We start from the raw sequence: 27,151 nt of genomic DNA, 5'->3' as shown, positions 1-27,151 counted from the left end.
GGTGCTTGTGCATGTATGAGCCTATATGAGATTGGCATGGTGAAAACATACTTCTGTAACTATATAGGAGAGTCAGGATGAGTGAGGATATGAGACTGAGTGCATGTATAAACGATTTTGAGAATGAGCAAGGTATTTTAATAAATGTGTGTGGATGCATGCAGTTGAATATTTGACAGTGATTGTGTGGGTGAGGAACTGTGTTAACTGCCGTATAGACTCTGGATTACATAATTAAGCTTTCTTGTCTGTACCACAAGAGCCCTACGCTCAAGTCCCACTTGCTGCAGATGTGTTTAATAACATCTTTGAACAGGTTGATTATCTCCAAGGCCTAAAATCCCAGTCTTTAAATTTGAGTCAATTGTAACATTGAGTATAAATTCTGGTTTACATCTGACATGTTTATAGAATGTCAATGAGCCTAGACTGAGTGCAGAGTTTGAACCCATCTGTGAATGAGGCTGCACACCAGCCTTGTGTATCTGCTTATTAAAAAGCTTGCTATCACACACTGCTATCTGTTTACCTCCTACCAATTGATCCCTAAAGAAATACTTAAAAATAAAAAGAAGTGCCCTCAAAGCTAATGCCTTTTGGTCCTTGAACCCACACACATCTAGCAAATGAGCAGCACTGAGTATCCCACCGGCAGCTAGCAAGCACTCAATTCCACACAGCTATTTCCTTCACAGGGTTACCATGGTAATACTGGATGCCTGCTCAAATATCTATTTGGTTTGTTTCAGCAAAAGAGTGAAGTTCACTGTAGTAGATATTGTGCCAGCAGAGCATAAGATATCAAAAAGCCATGATAGATGAGAAGTGTTCATAGATTCACAGAGCACACTACGAAGTGATATAGATTACAGTTCCAGGGAGAGATTTATCTCAATTACTTTGTTTAATATCAGAAATACAGAGAATTTCTGAATCAAGGAGGGCCATACACTCAGGAGCACTAGAGTGCACACTTCTGTTAGTTTCGGCTCAGTGGGAACAATTTTACCTCTGTGGCCAGAAAATGATGAATTGCCACCGCAGTCCAGAGATTTGAGCACATAATTAAGGTGCAATGTACATGCAATGATGATGGACTGCTGCACTGTCTGAAGTGCTGAATTTTGGATGAGATGTAAAAATGGGGTCTAACATTTTCTTTTAAGAGTAGAAAATTCATTGTTACAACTGAGGACCTTTTTAAAAAGTTATTATCTTATTGGCCTCCTCTGAACCTTTTCCAGGCCCTCAGATCAGGAATGGACTAAAGTGAACCATGCCATTATTCTAAAAGAGACCAATCCTCTTCTATAGGGACAATGCATAGTTTTTTGATTTGTCAAACAATACAATGCCATTTGTTTGTTATTGCTACAGACTTACAGCTCCAGTTATAAATGTGGAAAGATTTAGGTTTGTATCGCTGCAGAGTCCACATGATTGGCATTAGATCTACTCTTCCATACATTTAACTGCAGTAAATGATTGCTATTCATTTGGGACCCATTCCACCACTTAATCTAGACCTGTTTGTGTCCTACATCTCTCACTGAAGTCCTAACATCTCTGCAAATTTTCATATCATCTGCAGACTAACAGACAGTTCTCCTGAACTCATTTATGATTTAAGTTTTAAGGTGTTTTCTTTGATGACATTTTTTAGATTCTTTTTAAACGTAGAGATAACTAAATTCGGATAGGTTGCTGTTTCACATAATTTGATTTATTTATTGGATTTAGAAATCACTGGCAACATAATTTATTGTCAATTCTTGACTGCTTTTAAAGATGTTATATTGCACCACCTTCTTCAAACACCGCAGTCCGTGTAAAATAATCACGTTGTGATTAAAGAAGAAAGAAAGTCTTCCAAAGCTGCACAATAGAGCAGGCAACATGAAAGTTCCTATGCATAGCACATGCACATCATCCATATTAAGTGGACTTTAGCTAGGCAGTTAATCAGGAAGTAGCCTTTTTCTTGACAGCAATTTTATTCTCTTGCATGCAGTCTTGTTGAGTTACCACCTACCATGTCCCAGTTTTCCACTTTTGGGGAGATCTAGAAAACAAATTAATTAACTTAACTAGTTACTAATTAATTCTGCTACTCCACAATACCAAGAAACATTCTTGTGGTGCAGTGGTAGTGTCCCTACTCCTGAAACAGGAGGCCTGGGTTCAAGTCTCACCTGTTCTAGGGGTGTGTAAAATCATCTGTGAACAGGTTGATTAGAAAAACAAGCTAATTTAAAAAAAAACACAAGATCAAGACTAATACATTTGGTTTTCTAGTCAGTTCCACAACATTCTCCTCTAAGCAATTACTTCAAAAACATTCTGCAACCTCCTTATTCAGGCGACTACTATCACTATGATTTTTCTAATTTATATATGAATCAAAGTCATCCATTACTGTTGTTCTCATCCATTTTTCATAAACTCTCAATATTTCTTGTATGCTTTATCCCACATTGTGGTTATTGCTAGTACCTTGTCGATCACTCCCACTAGTGACTTCTTTCCCTTACTCTTCCTCATCTCCTTCCAGCCTGATTCTAATCCTGATCTGCTGAACCAAGGTCATCACTAACCATTTCACAAATGCTTTCCTTGATTAACATAACTTTCAATTATTCTTGAATGTTATGTGCCCTCAATATTCAGGGTCTACTCTTTGCTATCCTGTAAGCATATTTCTACAAGGGCTGCCATATCATAATGAATTACTGCAACGTGTGGTATCAATTTATTTGTTTTGTAATGAATGTATCACAAATGACTGAATTGGTATGAATGATAGCTTGGTGAGATTGTTCACTTAATTTTGCTTTGCCAGTCACTTGACATGGGTCCACCCTTCTGTATTAAGCCAATTAATCTGCAGTTTTGTTATTGAAAAACTGGTGTTGATGGACATTGAAATTCATCAACCAAAGTACATTCCTACTTCCAACTTAAACTGAGTGGTTTCACTGTGAAGGATTATGGATACAGTGGCTGGGGAAGGAAAGCTTGATGGTAATCAGTAGGAGGTTTCCTTGCCCCTGTTTGACAAAATGCCTTCGATTTCATGAGATATAGAATCAACATTGAGAATTCCAAGGGCCATGTCCTCCAAACAGTCTGCCATTGTGCTGCCACTTCAGGTGGTGATGGAGGATTCTGGGATGTTGACTGATAAGTATGCTACAGTTATTATCAATCTGTCAGACTGTTGCTTGACGATTTTGTGGGTCAGCTTGTCTAATATTGGCCTAGATCCTTAAATGTTAATGAGGGATTTGCAGGATTAACTGGGTTTAATGTGCTTTGTTTGGTTAGTGCTGGATAGTCTACAGATCTTTTTCTTATTATACATTTTCATAGCTTTTTAAAAAAATTGAGTGGCCTACTAGATTGTTTCAGAGGGCAGTTAAGATTCAACCATATCATTGGAGTCACATAAAGACCAGGCTGGGTGAGTGCAGCAGAAACAGATGGGCTTTTGCAACAACCTTATGGTTTCCTGATCACGATTATCAACATTACCTGACTAGCTTTTTATTCCAGATTTATTTAATTAACTGAATTTAAATTCCCCAGCTGCCACAGTGGGATTTGAATTAATTTCTCTGAATCATCAGTTCAGGTCTCTGGAAAATTAGTCCAGTAATACAATCACAATGTTGCCACTGCTGACTGGTGATACACTGTTTGTGTGTTATTGTGGATGATGATGGTGTAATATTCTAATAGCATAGTCAGATTTTGATCTTAATGCCTGGAAAACATGTGATACATCACATTGTATTTCATCTGTAGACATATGAAATGATACGCCCTGATATTAGAACTGTCTTTGTTGCAAATAACAAGTAATTCTTTGATTGGATCGAATTAAGACAATGGATTAGTAGAGGTAAAATTGGAAGTCATATATCTATTTCATTCATGCCTGATACCTTTGCATCCTAACTACAAATGTGCAATATTTAACCTGCACAGTATTTGCCTTAAATACCTGACCTTCTTTCACAAGTTCATTTCATATGATGTGTTATCACAGTTTGTGCTGGCAGTAGTTTAGTGTGGCCGTGTTGAGCAGAGGGTAGTCTTTGACTCAAGTCAAAGCTGAATGTGGGAAATTATGGTAAAGAACCCTTGTTTATGCTCTCTCATCACAGCCTTTCACTAACGTGTCGTTGGGGAAATTTTCCACAGAAGGGAATGGAAGCATTGCCAGTTCATGGACAGAGCTTAATAAATGTCCTGCAGGCCTACTTAATTCAGCTATCATTACTGAGACTGTTTTTGCTGCTGCAAATAGAACTGGCTCAGCATGATATCCAACTAGTGACCACATATTATGGACTAACGCACAATTGGGTAGTATCTTAATGTTTGATCTACAGATTAAAGGTTTTATAGCTCTTTCAATAATCAAATCTAGTAAATTTCCAGGAGCAGCATACGTCTTGGGAAATGCTGACATCAGAGAGCCTGCTGATTGAGCCTGTTGATCAACAGTTGATGCTGTGTTCAAACTGTGTTTCATTTCACAACTTAACAAAAATGTTTTTTTCACCATCAGCTGGATGTGTGGTATCATGTTTTCACCCAAGGCCTACCAGAGAAGTGGAGCTGTAATAGTCCTTCAACTTAGACATAGTAAAAATGGTGTATCTTAGGGAGCAGCAATACACGTTATTCCCTGCACAAGGCAGGTGCACATAAGAAAAACAGATAATGCTGGATCCAATCATCAGGCCAGGCAGAGAGGTAGTGAAACAAAGTAGAAGTTTGGAGTTATCCTATCAGAAACCTTCCTTTTGTTCTTTTTCAATCTTCCCATATTTCACCTGCTTAAAACCTAATATATTTCTAATTTTTCCCAGTTTTGATGGAAGATCTTTGGCTTGAAACATTAGCCCTCCATAGATTTTCCTTGAGCTGCTGAATATTTCTGATATTTTCCATTTTTAATTTCAGATTTCCAGCATTTGAAATAGTTTGCTTCTGTAAGAAAGTATATATTTTGTTTTGGGGTTTGTAGCCTCCTTTATTTTGCAGAGACCAGCAGTAGTAAAAGCTGATCACTGAAGATATCAGCCAGTATGGCAGTTCTGACCACTTAATGAAACAATTATGATTTATGGGGTTTAAAACCAGAGTTGGACTATGGCCAAACCAGTCTGAAAATGCCCAAACTTGTCTAACCTTGAAAGCTAACAGACTCAGGCCTGGTTGGCATTTGGAGGGGGAATGCATGAGAATACCAGGTGCAGTAGACTTTAAAGAGGGTGCTTGTAAGTGTGGTGATAGTGGCCCTACCTCTGTGCCAAGTGGCTCAGGTTCAGGTCCTACCTGCTCCAAAGGTGTACAACAACATATCAGAATTGGTTGGACAGAAAATATCTATAAAACCAGTGTTCCATCGATACCATCGATAATTTTGTTTCCATTTCACATCAAAGTCTGTAGATGTCTCACATCATTGTTCATTAGAGAGAGCTGGCAGAGAACCTTCTCCCAAACTGACCAGTTATGTCTTGGTCAGTTCACTAACAGTGAATAATATACCCTCAGATATCATGCCAGTTATCCTTCAATTTGAGGATGATGTTTACATTGGGTCACGAATTTCCACCATTGGTCTTTCTGTGAAAGTAACAGGACAATTCATAACCTACAGATCTGAGAGCATAAGAGCAGGGCTTCCCTTCAGGTAACAGAATCTGGAGTGCAGGATTCTTTTCCTTTTCTTTCCTCTGTTGGCACTCTGTCTCATCCTAAGGGATTGGGATTTAAGATGTTTTGGATTTTAAAAATATACCACTTTTTGACTGGTTTATCCATGAAAGTTTAAGTAAGCTATCTTTGAAGTAACATGTGAATTCCTGATTATTTTCTTACCCTGACATAGGATTAGGTAAACCGGCAATAGATAATTTTAAGATAGTGTACATCAACTTATTTTAATTGAAAAGTTTAGATGATTCAACCGTTTTAAAAGGCTTTGCTAAAGCTCCTTTAAAAGTTGTCTTTTAAAGAAATACATAAGCTAGCAATTTTGAAGAATATAAACTGCTGTTAAATTCAGCAAATTACATGTAATCTCATGGAGATATGTATACCAGTACCATCAGAATGTCATTTAAAGAAAAGAAATTAATTCACTCAGCTTTAAATTTCAATAATGCATATGAAAGATTAACAATAATTATTAGTTAAATTATAAGGACTGACTTTAAACTCACATGTTTATGTTAGATGACTCTTCATAAAAGTGTTTTATGTTCAAAAATAATGCAAAGCCTTCAAACATACTTTAACCTAAGAACGTGGACACAAAATGATGACAAAGAATGGATCAAAATCAAGTTAGAATAAAACTTAGAAAGCAAGTTTATATAAATTACACAATGAGGGGTATCTGAAGTAAGATTAAAGAAACACATTAATCAGTTCATTGTTCCAATATGAAGATTAATTACATATGAAGGCAAGACCAGTGAAGCTAAATTAAAGTGTTAGCCAATCAAAGGACAACAAATATATTAATACCTGGAGAAGGAGGGTCTTTTAACTTCTCCAAGACTTTCAAGTCTCAAGAAATACTGTTAAGTAGCTGTATTCCAACTGAATGATAGTTGTTCAAAACAAGATAGAGGACACAGACTTTTTAGTGGAACTGATCACTCCATTGAAAGCAATGGAGTCTTTAGGATGAGATAAGTATGTTCATTATTTCAGGCTACATAATTAAAAATTAGACCAGTGTAGAAAGAAGACAGTAAATATTTTTAATTACAGACACATACTTTGTATATTAAAACTGATATAATTTATATCTGATGCTTATACATTTGAACATGGAGAACAGAAGAACATAAGAACTAGGAGCAGGAGTAGGCCGTTCGGCCCTTCAAGCCTGCTCCGCCACTCAATAAGATCATGGCCAATCTTTTCATGGACTCAGTTCCACTGACCCACATTTTCACCTTATCCCTTAGTTCCTTTATTTTTCAAAAAGGTTTAAAAGCCATTACTGAAGTAGTGTCAACTACTTCCCTGGGCAAGGAATTCAAATGATTAACAACCCTCTGGGTGAACAAGTTCCTTCTCAGTTCAGTTCTAAACCTGCTTCCTCTAATCTTGAGGACATGCCCTCTTGTCCTAGTCTCACCCATCAGTGGAAACATCCTATTTATTTGTATTTTATCAATTCCCTTCATAATTTTGTAAGTTTCTATAAGATCCCCCCATTCTTCTGAATTCCAATGAAAATAATCCAAATCCGCTCAGCATCTCCTCATAAGCCAACCCCGTCAACTCCAGAATCAACCTAGTGAACCCCCTCTGCACCCCATCCAGTGCCAGTACATCCTTTCTCAAGTAAGGAGACCAAATCTGCACACAGTACTCCAGGTGTGGCCTCACCAGCACCTTGTGCAGCTGTAACTTTACCTCTCTGCTTTTAAACTCAACCCCTTTAACAATGAAGGACAAAATTCCAGTTGCCTTCCCAATTACTTGTTGTAGCTGCAGACCAACCTTCTGCGATTCATGTACAAGGACAGGATCCTCTGCAAATCAGCATGCTGCAATGTTTTACCATTCAAGTAATAATCTATTTTGCTGTTACTCCTAAATGTATGACTTCACATTTACGAACATTGTATTCCATCTGCCAGACCTTTGCCTACTCCTCAATATATCTATGTTCCTCTGCAAAGTTTCACAGTCCTCTGCACACTTTGCTCTGCCACTCATCTTAGTGTCATTGGCAAAGTTTGACACCATACGCGTGGTCCCCAACTCCAAATCATCTATATAAATTGTAAATAATTGAAGTCCCAACACCGATGCCTGAGGTACACAACTAGTCACTGATTGCCAGGCAGAATAATACTCATTTATCCCCACTTTTTGCTTCCTGTAATTCTATAGGACAACTCTGTACTGATTTATAGTTTTATTTTTAAAAGAAAACTTCTTTAAGTTTTTGAATAGTCTCATGATACTCTGTGGGTCTAAATTCTTGTTCAGACCTGAGAATTTTAAAAAATGTTGGTGAACTAGGTTGATTCCCATTGGGCATCCATCGAAAAATCCTTAGAAAAATCAGAGTGATGCACCTTGATGGACAAGTTGGTACCCTTCTAAAAGATTGGTAACAAGTTCCTTCAAGTCCTCAAGGTCAAAGTCACTGTGTTTCAAGGAGAGATTCAGAATGTCTTCGATGTTTCTTTGTGGTTATCCATCTTGAGGATTGGGCATTTGAGACTTGACAGAAAAGGAACTAGTAGGGGTACAGTTTTTGACCACACAGCTAGTGTTCAGTCTGTTGAAATTGATATTGATGAGTTTTGTCTAAATAGTCAGGAAGGACTCCAGCACACGTTGAATTCCATGGTGGGGGGAGAGGCTGGCGGGGGGTAGGTGGGTGGTAGGTGGGTGGTGGAAATCAATTAATCTAGATGTGGTAGAGAAATTGATGATGACATTTCTCTAGTGCTCTTATGTGCTGCTGACTCAGAGTCCCGGTCAAACTATTGGAAAGGCTTGTGGTGTCAACAATTGCTCGATACATTCGAACTTTATTGACTTGTGGAGGTTTTTGTCACATCTACCTATCGCCTTCTGTGGTAATAAAGCTTGTGTTCTGAGATGCACTTTCTTGAGTTTGTATGTATTTGCTTGTTCTTAGAATGTAGGCTGAATCTATAAATGACAATCTATACAGCAGATTACTTTTTTTTGGAATGACTAGGTGTGTTTAGGACTTGAAGTAAATATATTTATTAATAATTAATATATACTTCAGTAATTTAATATCTTGATAAATTAATCAATAATTAATAAATTCCTCTTAAAAGAAACAACAACAAGATGGCAGGGATTTAAAGTCACATGCAAAAGAATTAAGGGTGATATGAGAAGCAACATTTTTACACAGTGAGGATTTAGGGTATGGAAAGCACTGCCTGAACATGTGGTGGAGGCAGATTCAATTGAGGCATTTCAGGGGAAGTAAGTGAATATCTGAACAGAAATAGTGTGGAAGGTTGGGAGAAAATGGGAGATCACACTAGGTAATGATGCTTGTTCAATGAGATGGTACAGATACGATGGACTGAATGGCCTCCTTCAGGGCCATCACAATTCTGTGATTCCGTGAGATGTATTTTAATTAATGTGTGTGTTTTGATGTGCACATATTGAATTAATTTACATATTCTGCTGCACAAATGCAATGTTGCCAATGTGTGTTCCTGAAATAATTATGTTTTCCTAAATGCATGAATGTGATTAGATCTTGCATATCAATCTTTATTCAATGGTAGCATTCTCATTTCTTATAGTTCTTCAAACCCCATTATAGATGTTTCAATGCATAATCTAGATATGCACATTTTATATAACATATATAATAAATAGTACATATACTCAATGCTGTACGCAAAGAGTTTTCATTGTCACAAGTGCCACTTTTCAGATGAGATGTTAAAATAAGGGCCTCACCTATCTCCCTCCCCCAAAAAAAAGACTGGACATAAAAGCTACATTTTATATATAGCTGTATAAATTACTCCACTTTTGTTCGTTTGTATCTCTTACGATTTTAAACACCCAGAGGTAATGCAAGATGACACCAGCTGGAGTTAGTTATTTGGCACCTGATGGTTAATTAGATGCCTTTATATACATCTGAATAACATAACAAGCATTCATTTGAAACCAAAGGCTCTGTTTTAGATTGGCCATGTTCATTGAATGGATGACAAATCTATATCTTTAAGATGATTAGCTATTAAGTTTTTACCTGCTGGTAGTCTCATTCATATCTCTGTCACTAAAATACACATAAATGAAATATGAAGATGATGGACATCAAAACAAGCAACTGGGAGACTGTTGCCAACAGCTGGACTTCTAAAGGTTTACTGTCAGAATGAGAAAGGCAAAGAGAAACTGTAAGCTTAAGTAGCTGAGAAGAAGGTCAGGAGAAAATAGTAGCTAGTAATTCCTGCACCTTCTCAGCCTATTGCAACAGATGCCACTGTTGTGGGTCTCTTGAACCACGGCTATTGCTATTTAACAAGACAGATGGTCATCAAAAAAGAAAGAATAATATAAGAAACATGAAGACTAACCGTACACAAGTTTCACAGAACAATGCACACAAGTAACTCAATTCTTAAAACACTAGAAAAGGTCATAGAATATAATAAAATAAAATGTAATTGTACTTGGTCCCTGGAATTCAGTCAACTTGACCTGGTCACCTCCATCATCATCATTATTTACAAAGAGTGTATTTACCGACTCAGTGTTAGGTCTACTATTAATAGAATAAAAATGGTGGCCTGTTTGTAGCTGCCTGAAATCTTTCAAAGATACATCAAATAAATGGAGAATAATGTGTGAAATGTAGTACATGATTTTATAGATTCACAACATTAGGAATAACTTCTGAACATCTGTAACTTTCCTTATTAGTCTAGTTTCCCAGATATTCTAGTGATCCTTGGGAATTTTCCTTTCACTATAAACTCTCTGATTTTATACACATACCGCTCCCACACTAGCAGAATGTTACATGAAATGCATTGTACTTAAAGACGTGGCCTCTGAATGCACATTGCTGCCAGTGAAGAGCAGATTAGAATCACAGAGTCATAGAGATGTACAGCATGGAAACAGACCCTTCGGACCAACTCGTCCATGCCGACCAGATATCCCACCGCAATCTAGTCCCACCTCTCAGTACCCAGCCCATATCCCTCCAAACCCTTCCCGTCCACACACACATCCAGATGTCTTTTAAATCTTACCTATCATGTCTCAGTATCATGATACCCAAAGTGCAGCACTGAATGCTGGAAATGTAAAAGTTCTCGACATGGATAGAGATGAAAAGAAGCAACAGCAACTTATATTTACCTGTATATTGGCACCTTTAATGTAGAAAAGCAGCTCAAGGCACTTCAAAGGAACACAATAATTCAAAATCCAAAGAAAGATATTGGGAAGTATTATCAAATTTTTGGACAAAAAAGTGGGTTTTAAGCATGGTTTGAAAATATTGACACAGTAAAAAGAGAAAATCTGGCTAAAATAAGATTGGTAAGAATGGATCCAAATAAAAACAACATTACTGAGCTGAATGATGGAAAACATGTTAGAGGAGGATGTGTAGTTAACTGTCAAGATCTGAAGAGAAGTTGAAGACACATCTGGTCAATATGCAACAAGCACAGAACACATTAATTGTGATTTTAGCTGTTTCAGTACTGTGGCATGGAGGTTGAGTTGGGGGAATAAAGGATTTGAAACATTTAAATATAAAACTCCAAGAAAGATGGGCATAAATTTTGAAAGTGAGATAAATGACTGGAAGAGTAGAGTAAAACCGTGTCAAACTGTGTGATTCTTAGGTGTTCTTGATGCTGGTACAGAATTCACAAGAAAGTAACATTCCTATAGAATGGTCAACGAAGAAACAATTGAAACATTCCCACTTCAATCTTGATGAACAAGGGCTGAGCCTGAGTCCATTAATTGTATTCTCACCAATGAGATTTAATGTATTTTGGAAAACAAGAGACCAGTAAAGGGAAAAACGTTTATCTTGAACAAATATAAACTACTGTCAAATGTCAGGAAGAAGAATTACATTAAGTTTTTGGAACCAAAGGATGTTGGAGTGTGAACTGTGCCATACTTAAGAAGCCCAATAATTGCAAAACATTCGGAGAGAATCAATATGGGTGCTTGTTCCCACTGAGAGAATTTCCAAAACGGTGAGTGGCATAATAGCTTTATATTTTATTATTTTTACTTTTTATTTTTACTTCTCCCATTACTGGCTGGTTGACAGATTGAGAAAGACTATCATTGGGAATCCACACCTTGGCAGGTAGGGAGGGAGAAATCACAGATAAGTGAAGAATTGTGCATCGGAGAAAAGTATATCGGTTGAGGAATCATGGGTTGTGGTGCAGGATTGTGGGTCAGGTACAAGGTCAATGATTTTGTAAGATTGTGATGAATGGGTCATTATGGGATTGAGACTGTGGATGGGAGATAATAGATTAGGAGAGATGAATGAGATGAGTGGAATATGAGTTGGGGAGATTGTGGATTGGGAGGAGGTTGTGGGTTGGGGGTTGAAATGATTATTAAAGAAGTTTTAAAGATAATGTGAGGGGGGAGTTGAATACATGATGGGAAGATTGTGAATAGAGAAGGTCATTACTTTGGGACAGAGATTATGAGTTGTGGAAGATTGCTGGTCAAACAGTGAGGAGATAGTGGTTGAGGAAGATTTGACAGGGTCTGGTAAAATCTGAGACTCGTGATCTTATTAACACATTTAAATAAATCACCTGTCTCTAGAAAGCCAGGTATTTGTCTAACCACCAACCAGCCATTAAAGACTGGAGGAGATTTGTTTAGAGTGGGCTAGGATGTGCTGCAGATGTTTGAAATTTTACCTCTAATGCTACTGAAGTACAAATCTTTTAATATCCATGGCTTCCTGTCGATTAACACTCTCAATAAATTTGCCTTCTCAACAGTTTAGCTGTTACTATCGTTACTACTCTCAGACTTCTGATAAACTGTAATCCAAAAATTACAATCTACTGAGTATTAGCTTGTAGTTGTGCTTTCTTGGAAAGGCTAAGTTACAGTTTGCTCCATGAAGATTGATTAAGAAATCAGACAATTCAGAGTAGATTCCAACTCCATCTGAACCCCAGTTGTGAAATGTGGCAAGATCACAGGATAGTATTTGCTGATTTAAGCACTGAAATAAATCACCAAAGTCCCACTCTCTCATTAGAGAGGGGTGACTGCTGGTGGCTTTAACACAAGAGTCACTACACCTCAGGTAAAGGGAGAGAGGAATCTTCATGTTGATGTCTCTATGCATTGCAAGCCAGCTATCCAGCCAACCAACTGATCTAACTGACCTCATCAATAAGACCAACAGATAAAGAAAAAGAATGTCTTCCTATATCCAACTGTGGTAAACCACCCCTATTTTCATTCTTACTCTTTGCTAAAATGCATTAGTTATTTCATTGATAATGTTTAACCACAGAAGCCTGATGAAATGGCTCAACATATTTATTTTAATAAAGCAAACAGGATACTGATCAGGACTAGGGAATTTCACTGCCTTGGAGTTGAATTAATACTAAGACATGCAGAGGTGGAAAATTAAACAACTATAAGTTAACATATTTACCAGTTTTTCCTTCCTCAACAATGCTACCCCAGTTTAGCTGTCTGCACTGATTAGTATAACTCAACTCCTGCATGACATTCCACATTGTGTTCACTTATTTTGAATATTGCATACTTCACTTTTCTTTGAATGGAAAATTAATTGAAATAACTGTGAATAGTTGTACAAAGTCATGGATTTTGTAATGCAGGAAATGATGAACTAAAAATAATTGCTACTTTTGTAACATTTTATGAGATGAAGAAATTAGAATAAATATTACACCCACATAAAATAGCTAAATTACTTACTCATCGGCAGATGTATACCAGTACTGCGAGAACAGCACTGTCCTATCATTTTACCTTGCTGGGAAGATGCAGTTAAGTACTGCCACCAGTTTAAAGGAACACTCATGGACACTTATTGTAAAAACAGAAATAAAATTGGAGATTGAAGTCCAGATGATATTCCTTCCATCTTTGTTTTACTTCTTTCTTGGCATTTTGTGGGTTTTGCCAAAGGTAACATTTTATTGTCTAGCCTTTATTGATATTAAAAAGGTAGTGGTAATTATTATGTGCAAACCAATGCCATCAACATTGTGAAGGTACTCCCAGCAACAATAAAAGAACAGCAGTAAATATCTACTGATTTGTAATTTGGAGATGAAGGTGTTCCAATACATCTACTGGCCTTAGTCCTTCTACATGGTAGGGATAGCAGACTTATCAAGAGTTTTGAATGCTTAAGTTGTTGGATGGAGATGCCGATCAAGTGGATTATTTTTTGGCCTGAATGTGACAACAAAACTCATTGTTTGTGGATGCTGCTGAAGAAACTACAGCTGTGCCTTCTCACAGACTGAATTTGAACATTAAGATATTAATATGTGAATATTGTCATTTTATAATGTTACCTACTGGGATATGTAGGAAAGAGTGAAGAAGATCACTTAGTAAAAAGGGGCTGAGATATAGGAATGTGATTACTAGAAGAATGACTTCTTTCTTGATATTTAGAATTCAATATCTCTGCTTTGGCTTGAGAACAATGGGACCCAATGCACATCTTTGGGATATAAGGGTGTTACAAATTTCAGGTGGTCTTTAGATGTTCTTTAAATATTCGATTATGATGGTCAAAACCAAAAGAGGTTCTGGTACTGTTTGCAATTAGGTTATTGGCTTACATTGTTCAATAATGAGTTACATTGTAGTCTGATGGGTTGACTAAGATTTGCCTATCCATATTTCTGTGTGTTTTCATATGTGTGTGACTTGGGTGTAACACTTGGAACACATTGGAATTACAAGTTAACCATGCTTTACATGGCTTCAGACAGAATGACATTTTTCTGCTTGGTTAAAGAGATAGACTTTAAGGAGTGTCTTAAAAGAAGAAAGTGAGATAAAGAGGCAGAGAGGTATATAGACACTATTTCATTGTTTAGGTCCTAGGCAACTGAAAGCACAGCCATCAGTTGCAGAGTGATTAAAATAAAAAATGCTCAAGAGGCCTGATGGAGGTTGTGGGGTGGAGGAGATTACAGAAATAGAGAAGGAAAAGACCACGGAAGATTTTAAAACAAGGATGACAATCTTTAAAATAAAGATGTTGGTTGACCAAGAATTAATGTTATTTGATGATGGATAAACAGGACTTGGTGCGAGTTAAAAAATAAGTAGGAGATGGTTGGCTATCCTCAACCTTGTGGAAGGCAGAATGAGTGAAACTGGCTGGAAATTGTCAAGTGGTGATAAAGGCAGGAAAGATGATTTCAACAGCAGATGAAATGAGAGAGGGGTGAAGTTAGGCCAAGTTACTGAGGTGGCTGTAAGCAATCTCAGTGCTGATGTGAGTAGGTGATCAGAAGATTCTTTAGGGTTCAAATATATCATTAAGGTTATGAGTAGATTGAATTCAATCTGTGCTGACTCATTTAATTTAAAATTCACACAATTTAATCTGATTACAAAATCTTGACAGTGAGGAAAAATTGTTCAAAAAGACTGAACATGACTTGGAACTTGGTTAGAATTTATTGAAAAATTTTGCATTTTTTTTAACAGTTTTTGTAGAATACATTCTGGTTTGGATGTCAGCCCACTTTTCTGCTGTAGAATGTTTCTACTTATAATTAATGTTTATATTTAGAAAGAGTAACTCCGACCACTGAGCTAGCATCTTCTCTCACTATATCTTTAACAATTTCTCATCAGTGACTTCAAGGTTCATTTGAATATGTACAGTGATGATACTCAGGTCACTTCTCTACCATCTCCCTAAGTCCCTGTACCGCCTCTATGCTGTCAAAATGATTGTCCAATACACAGTTTTATATCAGTCACATCTTTGACCAGTTACCCACAGGAAAGATCATAGCCATCACCTTTGGCACTAATCATGAAATTCATACCCTTGTGTTAGAACCCACATCAAGTTTTCATTTTTTTAAAAACAATTTTGGTTCGAAGCTGTGAACTAAATACTGAAAGGTGCCTTTTAGACTGTGGGTAGCAGCTTGTGTTAAAAAAAAAATCAAACAAGTTACTATTTGTTCATGAGGTCAATGCTGAAAGTTAATTGCAGTTTGTTTCATGTTAAAAACAGTGCTCTATAGACACTTCGACTTTGGAGAGGCCTTATGTTCAAGCTGATGGCAGATGCTGAATGTTAACTGGGATCTCATGGGAAAACCATCAGGAGAGGCCTGAGTTTGAATTGGTTTTTGGTCTGTGCTTTAGATGAGAAGGATTGTACCTGCAAAAGCTATGGGATAGAGAATTGATTGCTCCCTGGTTGCCCTCTCATTATCAACTTATTGAAGGTTCAGAGAATAGAATCTCAGTTACAAGTAATAAATGAATATTCCTCAGTGTACTGGAAGCTATCTGCATAGATCTGTGTGATCAGAAACAAAGCAAAAGTAATCCCACATGTTGAAGATGTTATAGTTCTTAGAGACCGCTTAAGTGAATTGGCCAGTTACATCTCATTTATTTATTTTTCTTTTGATTTATCCCTTTACTGTGTCTGTTTGTCTATTTGTCTTTGTGTGAGTCTGGGTGGCTAGAATTAAAGACAATTGGATTTAAATCATAAACATTTATTAGATTACCTCCAGGTTTAACTTTAACTAAAGCTGCTGTATTATTGATAAATTGTTGCATCTTTTGTTTATGCTCAAAATCTGGTGACTAGTATTGGTTTTCACAAAATATGATAATAGTAGTTATTCAAAAAGTCTAATTTTGGCCAATTTTAAGGGTCATTAAATATTTAAATTTTATTTTGTTGTCAATACCGAGGTTGGGAGGTTGTGGGGGTGGGGGGTGGGGGAGGAGCGGGGCAGGGTGGGTTGATTTGATTTGGTAGTCTGCCTCCATGTTGTAATACTTGCCATTAATTCCAACCTATTGGCTCTGAGCTGATAATCTGATCCCACAGCTTCCCTATCACAAAGGTCACCAACTGTGACCTCTGTAACATGACCTGCATTTGACTCTGCCTCAATGCATTGGCTGTTCAAGCGCTTACCTATGCTTTTTACACCTCCTCACAACTATTCCAATGTTTCTCATGCTCCATATTCCATAAATGTCAGCTTATCCAAGAGTTTACTACTTCCATACTATTGATTATTTTTTATTCAGTTGTGGGATATGGGCATTGCTGGCTGGCCAGCATTTATGTGCACCAAATCCTGCCCACCTATCGCTTTGACCAACATTGGCTTATTGTTCCACAATTGTCAAGCTTAAAATTTTCACCATATTTAAAGGTATCCATAGCTTCTCTAACTTCCCCCATAACATTTAGCTCCACTGTTGATAGGCATGTCCTTAGCCATCCAGCCACTGGCTTTGAAATTCCCTTCCTAAATCTCTACATTTTATGGCTTATCATTCTTGCCACAATACCCATCTTTTGGCCAAGCTTTTGGTCATTCCTTTCTAATATCACTTACCTTCATTGAGGCCAAGCTAAAGTATGTTTCCATATATTAAAAGGCACAACGTGGCTAAAGAGGAGCCGAAAGACATGCCTTACCTGAATTTCCAAAAGGCATTTGACAAGGTTTTCAATTTTTGTTTATGTGATCTGGGCATTGCCGATTAGCATCTCTAATGGATCTGGAAAAGGTGATAGCTAGTTGCTTTCCTAAACAACTACAATTCTTAGCATGTAGGAACCTCTACTGTTAAGAAGGGAATTCTTAGATTCTGTCCCAGTGACGGTGGAGGAATGATAATGTATTCCTAAACCAGGATGTTGTGTGACTTGAAGGTGGCTTGGTGAATTATGGTAGTGCATCTTGCAAGTGAATTACGTTGTTGTCCCTATGCATTGGTGATAGAGTGAGTTAATGATGAAGGTAGTCAGTGGGGTGCCAATCAAGCCGTTTCACTCTGAATGATGGCATTCTTGAATATTTCTGTAGCTGCACTCATTCGGAAAAATGAACAGTATTCATTGCATTCTTCACTTGTGCCTGATAGGCTTTGGGAAGTTAGAAGGTGAGGTGAGGTGCTTTTGCCACAGAATTTCGAATTTCTGACTTGCTTTTGTGGCACAGGATTTATATGGCCGGTCCAGATCAGTTTCTGGTCATGGTAACTTCTAGGATATTATTTCTGGGGGATTCAGTGATGGTAATGCTGTTAAACATCACAAGGTGATAGTTAGATTCCCTCTTGTTGGAGACGGTTATTGTCTGGCACTTGTGTGGCCCGAAGGTTACTTGTCATTCATCAGTACATTGCTCGAAGTTGTCAAGTTTGCTGTATTTGGGCAGTATCAAAGGTGCTGCATATCAAATTGTGTAAGCATCAGCTAACATTCAACTTCTGACCCATTGATGGAAGGAAGGTCATTGTTGAAGCTGTGGAAGATGATTGGGACTGGGAAAATATCCCAAGGAACTCCTGCTATGACGTCCTGGGGCTGAGAACACTGACCTCCAACAACCATTACCATTTTCCTTTGTGTTGAGTATCTTCTCCTGCTTCCCACTACATAGTGTTGCTCATGCTTCTTTGATGTCAAGGGCAGACACTCTCATCTCATCTCTGCAGTTCAGCTCTTTTGTGGTGAGAAGCTGAGTGGACCTGGTGAAATTCAAACTGAGTATGTGTGAGTAGGTTATTGTTAACCAAGTACTCCTTGATGGCACTGTTGATGCTTCCCATCATTTTGTTTATGATAGAGAGTACATAGAAAAAATTGGATTGGGTTTGTCCTGCTTTTTGAGGACAGGTCATACCCATTTACCATTGTCAGATAAATGCCACTGTTGTAGCTGCAGTGGAACAGTGTGGTTCGGAGTGTGGCTAGTCCTGGAGGACAATTCTTCAGCACTATTGCCACAATGTTGTCAGGGGCCATAGCCTTTGCAGTGTCCACTGTTTTCAGCTGTTACTTGATGTCACAAGAAGTGAATCAAATTGGTTGAACACTTGCATCTGTGATGTTGGGGACCTTATTATAGAGGCCTGGATGTGTGATATAAAAATTTATTGAGCAAAGTAAGAGCTTAAGTTGTAAGGGATAACATAAGGGCATAGATAGAAGATTGACCTGCTAAAAGAAAATAGAGAGCATGCATAAATGGTTCTTTCTCTTATTGGCAGAATTCAATGAGTTATGTTCTACAGGGCTCAGAGCGGGTGCCTCAGCTTTAATTTGAGAAGAAATGAACATGAAAGCAAGAATTTTAGGCTTCAATTGTACACAGAATTAGTGAGACCACATCTTGAATACTGTGTGCAATTTTGATCTCATTTGAGAGAGAATGCAAATTTTATTGGAGTTGGTTCAGAGGGCAATTACTCGTTTTATGATGATTGGATTGTTTTATGAGGAAACATTGAGCAGAATTTTTCCGTAAAGTTCAGGAGAGAGGTAACTTTACTGAAGTGTTTAAGAGTTGTAGCCCTGAGTATTCCTGACAAGGTGGACCTGGAAAGAATATTTTCACTTGTGGGTAGGTAGAGAACAAGGTACATTGTTTTAAAAGTAGAGCTTGCCCTTTCAGGACATAAATGAGGATTCTTTTTAAACTCAAAGTTGAATAATATTTAGAACTCTGCCTCAGAATGAATTGGAGGCAAGGACACTGGGTTTCTTATGATATAACTAGGTAGATTCTTGTTAGGCAAGACAGAAGGTAAATGGAAATGTGGAATTTGAAACACAAGCAGATCAGTCATAATCTTATTGAATGGCAGAGCAGGCTCGAGAGGCCAAAATGCCTACTTCTGCTTCTGATTCATACTTTTGAATGTTGAAATGAATGGTGGCGGTGACTGACAGCACTGGCTCAGTAGTTTACATAGTTTCAAAGGAAATTTGTCAAAAAGCAAGGGAAACAGTTACAGGGTTGATAAAACAGGTTTGCATAAGTCTCTGGGTGTAAAAGGAAATCTAATAAGTATAATGACCTGGCAGTAAGGCCATCAAAATGCAGTCAGTATGTGTGCAATTTAAATAAAGCAGAACATTTCAGAATGTTTGAGTAGACTGTTGCAGCATAGCAACAGCACAGATCAGTTGGGAATGATCTGTTTCTCTGCAGTAGATTTAATTCAATTTATAAACTTTTTGCTACAATATGAAAATACACGTATCATTTTGTAGAACTCCAAGACACGGTGTAGGCACATTTTTTATTTTAAATTTCTTATTTATCTTAAACGAAATCCTCACAACACTCGGAATTGCAAGACTAGCAATTAAGGATGGCAAAGAATGCCATGAACATCCCATGAACAAACAGAAATAAAGATATACACTTAAGCTGGTGTTAAAACAGGACATTATCTAGCTAACAGTGATCAAAATAAATCTTGAGTTACAGTAATTATGAAAGGATACCAGACATTATCCAATGTAAAAATGCTCAACTAAGGAAAAGTTAATTTTAGTGTTTAAGAGGATACATATCACAGATGTATTGAATTAAGTGATTGCAGGATAAAGCTGTAATGGATGTAAGAACACTCTGGATATAAGAAAAAAATCAGAGCAGTAATGGGCATTGCCTTTAATGGTCTTTCCACTTAATTAATTAATTGAAAAACACAGCTGATTTACTGGTGGTGGTTAATATATGAAAAAAGAATACCATGGGTGATTTGGTGACAGGAAAACATACAGTTTGGATATGTATAAGAGCACTTCTGTATATAAAGAAAGGGGAAAAAAGAAGCAATGGAAAACATTCAGGGAAGAAATAGATTGGATACAAATTAGGCACACTCCTTAAAGGGAAAAGGTAGGGCATTCTGGCCTGAATGACAAAGAAACTAAATGATTAAATTAAACAGCTTATGGCAAATATCAAGAGCAAGATTCAATTAATAAACAAAAAATTTGGCAAAATAATGAAGAACATTGATAAAGTTAATATGCAAGGCAAAGAGAAGTAATGAAGAAAGGTTGGCAAGTATCAGTAAGTTGAACACAAAACAATTTTATAAAGAATTAGGGTTTAGCTGGGGAAAGAGTTGAACCTATTAAGGAGTTAAAGGGAAATCTTCATGTTGAAGCAGAGGGCATGGCTAAAGTATTAAATGAATACATGCATCTGTCTTCTCAAAAGAGACAGTTATCAGCATCACACCAAACAGGAGTGGAACATTGTGGACAGGATGACACTTGTGATGATGCTGTTCCTTTAAGAAAGGTATGTGCCCTTTTTTCAGAGAGGTCGTAAAAGCAGTAATTCCAAAAAGTCTGGCTTAGATGGGTTTTATGGCCAATTTAATTATAGCTAACAGACACTGCCTCAGGCAAAAGACTTTTAACTTTAAAAAAACTTGCAAAGGTTGTTTATGGATCATAACAGATTGGAGGCTCTTTGCAGGATTTGTTCTATAGTTCCGATTTGGGATTAGCGTTGCTGGGCTTGAAGGCAGCGAATGGTAGGTGTTAGTGTCTTTTGTTCTGGGTGTTGAATTTGGCTGGTTTATCAGTGCCTCACATACCAATGACTCTTTCAGTCACCAAGAGTTTTCTGGAGATGGAAGAAGTGACTTTGGGGATTTTGCAAAAGATGAGTAAGGCCAAGCTGCTGGAATTAGCAGACAAGCTGGAGCTGGAGCTGGAGCTGCCTGCTTCCATGAGGAAAGGAAAGATAATTACAGCAATAGCTCAGCACTAAAATTTTCTGGAAATGTCATCAGAATCTTTAGAGATGGTTAAAATTCAACTGAAAATGAAGCAGCTTGAGTTAGAGGCAAAAGGCAAGGAAAGGGCACAGAAATAAAACAGTTTGAATTACGATTAAAAACAGAAGAGAGAGAAAAGGAAAAAGAGGGGGAGTTTGAACTTCAGAAGTTGGCACTTAGACAGGAGTTCAAAAAATTAACTTTCTGAAGTAGTGAACTCAAGTGGTACAGCAGAGTTAAAATGGCAAGATTAACAGCTGAAATTACTGATGATTATGAGTTGGCTTCCAAAATCAATTTCAATCTGTGAGGGAGAGAAATTGGGGAAAAGAGAAATCCTTGCGTGGAAAGGGATAGGTAGACCTCGGTGAAGATCATAAGGATAACTTACCACAGGGTAAAAAGGAAACCCTTGAAGGAAAACAAGAAGTTAAAAAGCTCCGATGTTTTCACTGCAATAAAGTAGGCCACATGAAATCACAGTGTTGGTGGGTTAGGAAAAGCACTGGGAAGCCAGATGTAGGAAAAGAGGATAAGCCAGTGAGTTTTGTTGGAGTGGTAACGGAGAGCACAATGGAGGCTAGAAAGCTGCTTCAGAATGTACAAGCTGGTTGGAGGTTGATTAAAAAGGAAGTGCCAGATCTCCTTAAACCATATATCCACAAAGCAAAGTTTACTCACATAGGCCAGGAGCAGCAGGTAAAGAGGTTACAATATTAAGAGATACAGAATGCTCTCAATCTGTCATGTTGAAAGATGAGGAGATATGTACTTCTGAAGGACTACTGCCAGAAAAGGGACTAATAACAGGAATTCACGGTAAGATAACAAGCGCTCAATTATGTAAAGTGAGTTACAAGGGTCTGTTGAAGAGTGGAGAAGTCGTGGTAGGAGTATGGGATTAGCTCTCAGGAATACAATTTGTCCTTGCTAATGATATAGCTGGTTCTCAGATAGAAATGCTGCCTACTGTTTTTGAAAAGCCAGGAAACTCAGGCAACTGATTTATTGCAGGATATGTATCCTGGGATTTTTCCCAACTGTGTGGTGATGAGGTCACAAAGTCACTGGTTGAAACAGTAGAGATCAAAGAGTACAGATAGGAAAGTTGAAGTGGAACCTGTTTGATCAGAAGGTTGACACAAACCAGGAGCAGATAGATGACAAAGTAGACATCTTTAGCTCAGATAAATTAACTGAGTTACAGCAGAAACATGAAAATTTAAAACAACTGTATCAAAAGGCATACACAGAAAAAGAATCCAAATGTATCCCTGAAGGTTATGATCTTAAAAATGATGTCTTAATGAGGAAATGGTGACCATCATGTATTCAAACAGATGAGAAATGGACAGATGTTCATCAAGTGGTATTGCCAGTGTGTTATAGAACAGAGGTGTTGCGAGTGGCGCATGAACTATCACTAGGGGGGCATTTAGGAGTGAGAAAAACTCAAGCAAAAATACAAAAACAGTTTTACTAGCCTGGACTGCACAAGGATGAAGTAGAATTTTGCCAGACTTGTCATACGTGTTAGGTAATTGGAAAACCAGGGGCAGTAATAAAACCTGTACTGTTAATACTTAGTCCTGCATTTGAGACACCTTTTACAAGAGTCTTAATTGATTGTGTAAGACCCCTAACTAAAACAAAACATGGCCCAACAAGTCCACACCAACCCTCTGAAGAGTATCCCACCCAGACCCATTCCCCTACATTTACCCCTGCCTCATGCATCTAACCTATACATCCCTGAACACGCTGGGCAATTTAGCATAACCAATTCACCTAACCTGCACATCTTTGGATTGTGGAAGGAAACTGGAGCACCCGGAGGAAACCCACACAGACACGGGGAGAGTGTATAAACTCTACACAGACAGTTGCCGGAGGCTGAAATTGAACCTGGGTCCCTGGTGCTGTGACGCAGCAGTGCTAACCACTGAACCAGCATGCTGCTCCACAATATCACAGATAAAAGGACTGTAGCGGAATTACTCAAATTTTTCACTCGATACGGACGATAAACAGAGATACAATGAGATCAAACTTCACATTGAAATTATTCAAGGAAGTTATGGACAGCTTAGAGATAAAGCAATTCAAATCTATTGCATACATCCAGAATCATAGGAAGGTGGCATCAGACATTAAAGACCATGTTGAGGGCTTATAGTCAAGACTATCCAGATGATTGGGATTATGTGGAGGAGCTGGTGTTGAACTGGGGTGGACAAGTTAAAAATCATGCAACACCAGGTTATAGTCCAGCAGGTTTATTTGGAAGCACTAGATTTCAAAGTACTGTTCCTTTATCAAGTAGCAATCAGCTGATTGGGATAAGGGAATTCCATTTGTACTTCTTGCAATCAGAGATGCACCAAATGAATGGACCAAATTCCGTCTATTTGAATTAGTTTTTGGGCATGAAGTGAGCGGACTGCTAAAATTGATTAAGGAGAAATTGGTAAGTCAGAATTCAGAGACTACACATTTAGATTATGTGTCAAATTTAAGGGAATGATTAAATAGAGCGGCAGAGTTAGCTAGACAGCATTTAAAATTATCACAGCATACAATGAAACAGGAAGCAGACAAGAAATTAAAAACCTGCAACTTTGCTATCGGGAATAAGGCGTTAGTGTTACTTCCAGTCATAAGTGAATCTTTAAAAACAAGGTTTAATGGACTTTATCAAGTCAAAAATAAATTGAGGAGAACAATTCGATAAAGACTCCAGACAGAAAGAAATCTCATGGAATGTGTCATGTGAATATGCTCAAAAGGTATTTTGACAGGGAAGGAACGCCAAAGGAAACTTATTGGTTACAACACACAATGAAGAACCAAGTTCAGAGGATTCTGATTTGGACGTTCATCAAATTAAATTGGGCAATGAGGAAGTTGTCAAAAATTGGGATAAGTTATTGAGTTGCCTTCCAGAGGAAAACCAAAGTGACCTGAAAAAGTTATTATTCTCAGATGGGGAGATATGTGGAAATAAGCTGGGAAGTACTAACCTAATTATGCGTGATGTAGATATAGATGCTGTTCCGATTAAGCAACATCCTTATAGGCATAGCCCTCTGAAGTTGGCAGAGGTTCAAAAGGAGATTGAACACTGCTCCAAGATGACATAATCAAAATGAGTTACAGTGACTGGAGCTCACCAGTATTGGTGCCAAACCAGATGGTACCCAATGGTTATGTGTGGACTATCGCAAAGTCAATTCAGTTACAAAGACTGACGCATATCCAATTCCATGTTTGGAAGACTGTGTTGAAAAGGTGGATAAGCAACTTAGTCCACTAAGTCCACTAAGTTGGACTTGCTCAGAGGATACAGAGGTATCTTTGTCTGAAAGAGCGAAGACAGTTTCAGCTTTCATAACTCCAAATGGACTTTATCAGTTTAAAGTCATGCCATTTGGTATGAAAAATGCACCAGCCACATTTCAGAGACTAACCAATAAGGTCATTGCCAGATTACCCAATTGTGTCATATATATAGATGACCTGGTGATTTTTAGTCACACATGGAAGGAATATTTGAAACATTTATCAAACTTGTTTGATCGACTTCAGAGGGCTGGCTTGGTGATAAACCTGGCTAAAAATGAATTTTCCAAAGCCCAAGTCACTTTCCTGGGCCATGTTATTGGACATAGAAAAATGGCCCCAGGGAATGCAAAAACAAAGGTAATTGGGGAGTTTCCCCTACCATTGGCCGAAAAGAGCAATACTCTGGTTCCTGGGATTGAGTGGATTTTACTGAAAATTTGTACCAAAGTTTAGCAGTGTAGCTGCTTCACTCATTGAATTGTTAAAGATAGACAACACGTCAGAACAGCAGACTGTCAGAAGGCATTTGACAGCCTGAGAGCTGTGTTAATCACTGCCCCTGTATTAGCCACACTTAACTACGCAAAGCCATTCAAAGGTGGCTATTGATGCAAGTGATGTGATTGCCAGTGTTGTTCTCTTGCAGGAAGACAATGAGAAGATAGAAAGACTTGTCAGATATTTATCCAGGAAACTGAGTATTCATCAGCCGAAATATTCAACAGTTGAGAAGGAAACTTTGAACTGAGTGTTAGCATTACAACATTTTAGTGTTTATGTTACCAGTAATGTAACAGAGACAATCATATACAGTGACCATAATGTTTGTGGAGAAATTAAGGACAAAAATGCCAGACTATTTAGACGGAGCTTGCTGTTACAGCCATTCAATTTGAAAATTGTGCATGTGGCAGGATGAGGAAACATGATTGCCGACGCATTGTCGAGACTTGAGAAATGGAGGCGTTGGGTGTCAAGAGTAAAACAGACTGATACAGAATGTAGTAGTGCATGCTTGCATAATTATTGTCAATGTAATGTATATGTGTGATATAGTGTACTAACAATTTAGAATTAAAGGGTTTTAAAATGAAGACATCTTTGGATATTGATGCTTCATATTTTTTGAGGGGAGAGGTGTGATGATGCTGCTCCTTTAACAAGGTTATAATGTCCTTGGCTTTTTTTTCAGAGAGGTTGTAAAAGCAGCAATTCTGAAAAGTCTGGCTTGGATGGCTTTTAGGGCCAATTTGATTATAGCTCACAGATACTCCATCAGATAAAGGCTTTTAAGTTTTAACAAAAGACTTGTTCAATGAAAGGGGAGTGGTCATTTCTCCCAGCTCAGCTTTTCTCTGGTTCGATTTGGTTTTGGCAGTCTGGCTATTCACTGAAAGCAGTCAGACAGTTTGAGGATGCTTGTCCAAGAAACTTCTACGTGGAAAAGGGTGTTCCATGCTGCCGCCTCTCTCTCTGACATCTCTCTTGTAAGACCCTGTCTTTGATTTTACCTTTTGTGCCAAGGGGTATTTATGAGGATTCTTGCAAGTATTTGGAACAGCATCATTAAGTTGGGATAATCAGTTGTATTTTCGGATAGGTTAAGTTATTTGGTATTCTGTTCTCTTCTATCGTTCATTCGGTAAGTATGTAAATAAATTCTTTTTTGTTTAAAACTAAGTAGTTTGACCAGCTGCATCCCTCCTAGAACATCCACATTACACCTGCTTAAAACAACTAGCAAAGTTAGGGGCTGGGCTACTTTCTTGAAATGTTTTGAGGGGGTTTGGCCTGGTCCATAACACACTTGATAGAGAAGATATACCAAAATGATTACTATTTGTAAAGTTAATCTCTTGGTTCAGGTGGAATGCCTACTCAGTTGGTCTAAAAATGCAAAGTTAAAAGAGCAGAGGCATGGGTCTGAAAATCACAAGAAATCTTACGGTGCCCTGCTTGTCCAATACAAGCCCATTTCGCCCACTTGCAATACATGGAAGTAATTGCCTCTGCCAGGATGTCCTGGGATCCCTAGCACCATATATAAAGGTCATTCTGCACTGGTAAGAGCTAGAAGCCCAGAATTGCCCTGCATTGTTTAAGGCATTTGTCCTGGTCATGGCAGACAAGAGGAAATTGATGCCCTGCTTTGTGGGAAGGAACTTGAAGTCGTGGTGGGGGGGAGGGGGGGGTGGGGAGGTTGTGGATGGTGCAGAAAATAGACACCCATTTTCCCAGGACTTAATAGTGGAGGCCAAAACACCAGATCATGCCAACCTGTCAGTGCATTATCAGTTATGCAGGGGAACAACCAGCACTGACAACAAGGTCAATGACTTTCTCTGCTCCACCAATCTTCTTTCTGTTACCTTAGCTACTGCAGCAGTTCCCACAAAGGCACATTCTCTACCACTCTTAT

At 38.0% G+C, this 27,151-nt stretch overlaps 1 protein-coding gene across 8 annotated transcripts in view; it reads right to left on the bottom strand.

The window, feature by feature from the left end:
- The window catches only part of smpd3 (sphingomyelin phosphodiesterase 3), a 310,905-nt gene that overhangs the window by 152,436 nt on the left and 131,318 nt on the right, over positions 1 to 27,151 (bottom strand). Inside the window, exon 1 of one of the 8 annotated variants that reach the window (XM_072547766.1) lies at positions 6,240 to 6,259. The exons of the other annotated variants lie outside the window; for them this stretch is intronic. The gene's annotated coding sequence lies outside the window, so the exon portion shown is untranslated. Of the gene's footprint in view, positions 1 to 6,239; positions 6,260 to 27,151 lie in introns of those variants that run through there. 8 annotated transcript variants of the gene reach the window in all.

This window comes from Chiloscyllium punctatum, chromosome 26 (assembly GCF_047496795.1).
Source record: "Chiloscyllium punctatum isolate Juve2018m chromosome 26, sChiPun1.3, whole genome shotgun sequence".
NCBI lineage: Eukaryota > Metazoa > Chordata > Chondrichthyes > Orectolobiformes > Hemiscylliidae > Chiloscyllium > Chiloscyllium punctatum.
Note: the sequence above shows the minus strand (reverse complement) of the source record. Positions and strands in the feature narration are given on the sequence as shown.